General features: G+C 50.4%; 1 long non-coding RNA gene across 1 annotated transcript; it reads left to right on the forward strand.

The window, feature by feature from the left end:
- The first annotated feature begins 214 nt into the window (after window positions 1-214).
- LOC117128191 lies at window positions 215-5,612 on the forward strand. The gene is made up of 3 exons (XR_004451412.1): window positions 215-476; window positions 1,633-1,637; window positions 5,601-5,612. It is a non-coding gene; the product is annotated as an uncharacterized LOC117128191 (long non-coding RNA).
- The last annotated feature ends 231 nt before the right edge of the window (window positions 5,613-5,843 follow it).

A 5,843-nucleotide genomic window follows, 5' to 3' on the forward strand; every position in this document is an offset into this window, starting at 1 on the left:
TCTGCGTATGAGCGTTACAACAAGGTATAAGCCTGGGCTCGAGAGCTGTCGGCGAGATTCCTAGTTCTAGCAACCCTAAGACGGCTAAACCTAATTGAGTCGCAGCTCGAAATAATAAAAACGGAAAATTGCCCAAATTGCTCTAAGTGCTAAGTTTGCTCTGAAAAGTTCTCTCCCCTTGCTCCTCGCCTAGGACTCCTTATATACTAGCTCCAAGGTCGGTTTACGCTTTTACTCTTCTGCCCTTAAGCCGTCATAGCATAAAAATGGAGATATTCCATTTTTCCCGATCTTCACAATTATCTTCAAAACTTCCGTACTTATCCGCAGAAACTTGACATTTATCCTTCCTCGTGGGCCAAGCGTGAACCATGCTGTGGTTCACGGGCTTTTGGTTAGGAAAAATCGTAGGATGGGCCTCGAGTCGTGTTTTAGGTCCCTCTGGGCCGTCTTCCAACTCGACGCGTTTACTACGAGTTTTCCGCGGTTTCTAATCCGCGAAGTTTGATCGATGAATTAGAATAGCGGGAAACATGGACTGAGCTTGCTACGGTCTTCGGGAGATAGCATTCGAAGGTTTGACGAGAATGCAAGGACTGGTGTCGTATCGATGTTCGGAAAGGTTCAATCGCTACACAGCGACCGAACTTTGGCTCGAGCCCGGTCGCTACGTAGCGACCGAGTGAGACGAGTGCTCGGTCGCTACGTAGCGACCGAGCTTTGGCTTGAGCTCGGTCGCTACGTAGCGACCGAGCGGGAGCTTTGGCTCGAGCCCGGTCGCTACGTAGCGACCGAGCGGGACGATCGCTCGGTCGCTACGTAGTGACCGAGCTTTGGCTTGAGCTCGGTCGCTACGTAGCGACCGAGCGGGATGATTGCTCGGTCGCTATGTAGCGACCGAGCTTGGCTGAGCTCGGTCGCTACGTAGCGATCGAGTGGGACGATCGCTTGGTCGCTACGTAGCGATCGAGCTTGGTCGCTACGTAGCGACCGAGCGGGACGATCGCTTGGTCGCTACGTAGCGACCGAGCTTTGGCTCGAGCTCGGTCGCTACGTAGCGACCTGTTTCGAGCCTTCGTCGGGCATCTCGATTCTTTCTTCCGTAAAGCTTTTTCGTAAGAAAGAGTCTATTTTCGAAAAGTACTCTTCGGAGAAATTCTTACTTTCTTCCTCGGATGTTTTGGATGTTAAATTTGTCGTAACCGTTTTTGACCCCAACAGTTAGCCCCCCAGCCCGTTTAGAGTCGTGACTCTAGCGGGTGGATAGGTGATTTTGACAAGGTTAAGTGTATTAGACGAAATTTACATTTAAAATTCCGCGGTAAAAAGTTGTCGAGACGACATTCCGAACCCATACTTCTATAAATAGTGAGCTCTTGTCATTCATTTTCTTCACACCTTCCCTTCTTCATTTCTTCAAAACCTCACTAGTTTCATAACTTTCCTCTCAACATGTCTTCCTCCCAAGGTGATAAGAAGGATTCCGACGTCGAGATGGGTGAGGCCACTTCTCCGGCTCCGGTTCCAACTTCTCCGGCGGAAGCGCTGGCTTGTGTTGCCGGTCATCTTTCTTTCCGAGAGAAACTAGTTCGTCGCCAAGCCGAGAAAGGAGTGGCTCAAACTGGCTCCGAGTTTCCGTCTTCTTCTGCGCAGGTCGTTGCCCCGTGTCATGGGACCGACGTCGCGGCTCTTCTCCCGCAAGCCCTACCTGCGGGATCTTCCACGACTCCGATCCTCGTCGAGGACAGAGAGAAAGCCGCTGACTCTATGCCTCCGCCTCCAGCCAGAAAAGAAATCGTCCTGGCATTGCGTGCTCCTAGCGCTGTCCTGGCTACTCAGCCTAAGAGTCGGAAGAGGAAACTTGCCAAGAGCGGTGATGGGGAGACTTCGCAGCAAGGTGGATCGAGCCTAGCATCGGGACATCGCGGAAAGGTTTGTTTCTTGTTTGAATTCTCGATCGTCTTTCGTGCATTCTTTTCACGGACTTAGTCTTAAGAATTTTTACCGTTCGCAGTTCATATCGTTGATCGATGGGATGATCAGCGAATGTGGTTCCGAGACCAGTCGCCTTTCCGGGGAGTTGGTGGAGCTTCAGGGCAGATGGTCCGAAACCGAGGCTATGTTGACGGCTGTCGAGGACTCTCACTCTGCGAAAGTGTCGAAGCTCGAGGTTGCGATAGGAGAGCTTGAGAGGGACCTTGGGAAGACGGCGAGTTCCTTGCTTAAGGAAAAGAAGGCCAGGAAGGCCAAATCCTCGGAGGTGCGCCGACTCCAGCGTCAGATCGAGAGTGACGCGGGACTAGCGCGCCGTGGGATCCAAGAGGCTACGGATGCTCTTCGTGCGGAGTTTCAAGCTCGCTTGGCGAAGATTTCTGCTTCCCTGGGTTCCCTCGAGTGTATCCGGAGCAGGGATTTCGCTTTGGCGACGATTGAGGGCGGGATGGCCGTAGTTCGGTCGTTCCAAAGTGAGACTCCCCCGACCTTGGAGGCCGAAGAGGCTCGGCTGTCCGGCTGCAAGGGAGATATGGCGGCCGAGGATGGAGATTTCGGTCTCATCCTGGCCGACCTGAAATCCGCGTGCTTCCTTCCGACGTGTTCAGAAGACCCAGAGGGGAAAGACCCGATGGTCGGAGAGAACGGAAGCGACGCGGCTCCAGGCTCGGACGAGGCAGCGGGTGAAGAGGGGGCGTAAGTTCTGAGGGTGACTTGGGTTAGATCTCTTGCGAGAGATTTTTTTATGTTTTTATGTTTCGGCCTTGAATGGCATTGTTTGTATTTCGGGACTGGCCGTGTGTGGCTTTGAATCCCTGCCGCTCCGCGGCTCTATTTTAATGGTACGATAATCGGATAACGCTTTTAATGCGAATTTGTGAATAGTGGGGAGGAAGGTGATGAGTTGTCGTCTCATATCCTTCTTCAATTATGAAATGTTTTATTCGAGACCTGTTTCGAGAGTTCTTCCGCGAGATGTGAACTCTGCGGGGGTGCTGAAGGTATCGAACGTAAACATAGAGGCGTGGTTTAAGAATCTCCTATCTTTCGATATCATGCCTTTGAGATGTTAGAGACCAGTGCGCTGGGTTTAGGGCAAGACCTAGGTTTACTTTCGGTTTAAGGATTGTGCGGTGACTAACCGGCTATCGTTTTTCCTGTCGCGATTTCTTCCTGATTCGTATCGATGTAAAGTCCGCGAAAAGTTCTCGGCTTACACGACTTGTTTGATACGAATGGAGCATCTCTCCGGAGACCGGAAGTGCTAGACCAAAATTTCGGATTTCTTTTATAGCGCTATTATCCTTGTGTCGGATGTAAGAGAGTCATCTCCGTGAGATGTCTATGTCTGTTTAGGACGTTTATGAGTTCGATGTGATCAGCATCGGACTTGGTGGCGTGTGCTGTTGTTTTGATTATTTTGCGCAAAATAAATGTTAATGTGTGCATGTGTGTGTCTTTTTGCGGAGATTTCGTTTGCTCGGAAGAAACCAACTTTGAGGCATCTTTTGCGACGTCTCGCGATGCTAAAGGTTGATTCTCCCAAGCGGCCGACTGATTTCCGAAGACCTTGTTGCGATTTCGCGGGTGAGGATGTTTTGATAAGTCGAAAACACCAAAAGTGTGGTAAGAAGTTTTTCGATTTTTTGGGAGTATATGAGTATACGTACCCACTCCCCCCCTTTTTTAATGAGGGGGGACAGCTGAATTTGCCTTTCGGCAAACTGCCTACGTACTCCTTGCGGAGATCAAGCCGTCTCGTAGTTCAGTGATTGCGAGTTGGTTTGTTTAGTGATAGTATTTTTTGAGATGCATCGCATTCCAGGTTCTAGGGATTTTTATGCCCTGCATGTTGGCTATTTCGTAAGAACCCGGTCTGACGACTTTTTCGATTTTATAGGGACCTTCCTAGTTTGCTCCGAGTTTTCCCGCGTTTCGTTCAGCGGTGTTTTGGAAGACTTTGCGAAGGACCAGATCTCCCTGATTGAACCTACGATTCCGTACGTTGGAATTATAGTATCTCGCAGCGGCGTGCTGGTAGTTTTGAATTCGGATGAGCGCTCGATCCCGGCGTTCGTTAATGAGGTCGAGGTCGTCCAAGAGCATAGCATTGTTGAGTTCCTCTCGTTCAGGTAAGAACCTTCTTCGAACACCGGGAAATTCTACTTCTGCGGGAATCATGCATTCCGTGCCGTATACCAGGGCGAAGGGAGTTTCTCCCGTTGCTCGCCTTGGGGTGGTACGGTGAGACCAGAGGACTCCCTCGAGTTCGTCGGCCCATCTACCTTTTTTGGCCTCCAAGCGTTTCTTCAGTCCGTCGAGAATGGTCTTGTTGATTGTTTCAGCTTGTCCGTTGCACTGCGGATATCTGGGAGTTGACTTGTTGAGTCGTATCTTCCACTTTTCGCAGAATGCCTCGAATCGGGTGGAAATGAATTGAGACCCGTTATCGGTTACGATTTCGTAAGGAACTCCACGCCTACAGATGATGTTTCTCCATACGAAATTCTCGACTTGGACGTCTTTTATACTTGCGTACGAGTCCGCCTCTACCCATTTTGAGAAAAAATCGGTAAGGACTAGAAGGAAACGCTTTTGCTTTGAATTATGCAGAGGTCCGACAATATCCATGGCCCAGCGCACAAAAGGATAAGGCGGTGTGATGGAAGAAAGAACTTCGGCCGGTTGTCGGATAGTTGGCGCATGCCTTTGGCATTTTTCGCATTTTCGTGCGAATTTCTCGCAATCTCTGATCATTGTTGGCCAATAGTATCCGTGGCGTTTGATTTTCACGGCTAGTGATCTTCCGCCGGAATGGTTGCCGCATGAGCCGGAATGTATTTCCTCCATTACTTTCCTCGCCTTTTCTCCTTCCAGGCACGTCAGGAGTGGTCCGGAGAATCTCCATTTGTAGATTTCGCCGTCCACTGTTACGTAGCGTGCGGCCTGTGTTCGGATCTTGCGAGCTGCCCATTTTTCGGCGGGCAGTTGCCCGTCGATAATGTAGTCTCGAATCGTCTGAAGCCATGAGGTATCGCAGCCGTAATCAGATTGCTCCGATGGTGGTGGTACCGTAATCTCTTCTTCCTCGTCGTCTTGACCCTCTATGAGATTGACAACGACTGGTGGTCCGATACTCGGATGTTCGATGAATTCGACCGGAATTACCCTTTTGAGTCCTGGATCGGAACTTGATACTAAGGCCGCGAGGGCGTCTGCCTGGACATTCTCGGAACGGGGGATCCGGGTAAGGGCGAAACAGTCGAAGTCTTGAGCTAGACCTTGGACCAGTTTGAGGTACGCGTCCATCCGTTCGTCTCTGGCTTCATATTCTCCGCTGAATTGACTGGCCAATAACTGGGATTCGCAGTAAGCGTGGAGATTACGTATTTTTAAGCCGTGAGCCAAACGTAGACCTGCGATCAATGCTTCGTATTCGGCCTCGTTGTTGAGGCATGGAATTCCAGTCTGAACGATTGTTCGAAGATCTCGCTCGTTGGAGATGTGAGACGGATCCCGATACCCGATCCTTGCTTGGATGAGGATCCGTCGACGTGGAGGAGCCAGGTGAAATTTGGTTCCTCATTGGTTATTGCTCCCGTTGGAAGTTCGACCAAGAAGTCTGCAAGCACCTGTGATTTTGCGCTCGTCCTTGGTCGGTATTCGATGTCATACTCGCTCAACTCGACCTCCCACTTAGCCAATCGACCTGATTGACTTGGGCTATGCAGAATTGTCCGTAAGGGAAAAGTTGTGAGGATGACAATCGTGTGGGATTGGAAATATGGTCTTAGTTTTCGGGCCGATGTCACGATCGCGCATGCCAATTTTTCCATCAACGGATACCTAGA

Source organism: Brassica rapa, chromosome A09, assembly GCF_000309985.2.
Source record: "Brassica rapa cultivar Chiifu-401-42 chromosome A09, CAAS_Brap_v3.01, whole genome shotgun sequence".
NCBI lineage: Eukaryota > Viridiplantae > Streptophyta > Magnoliopsida > Brassicales > Brassicaceae > Brassica > Brassica rapa.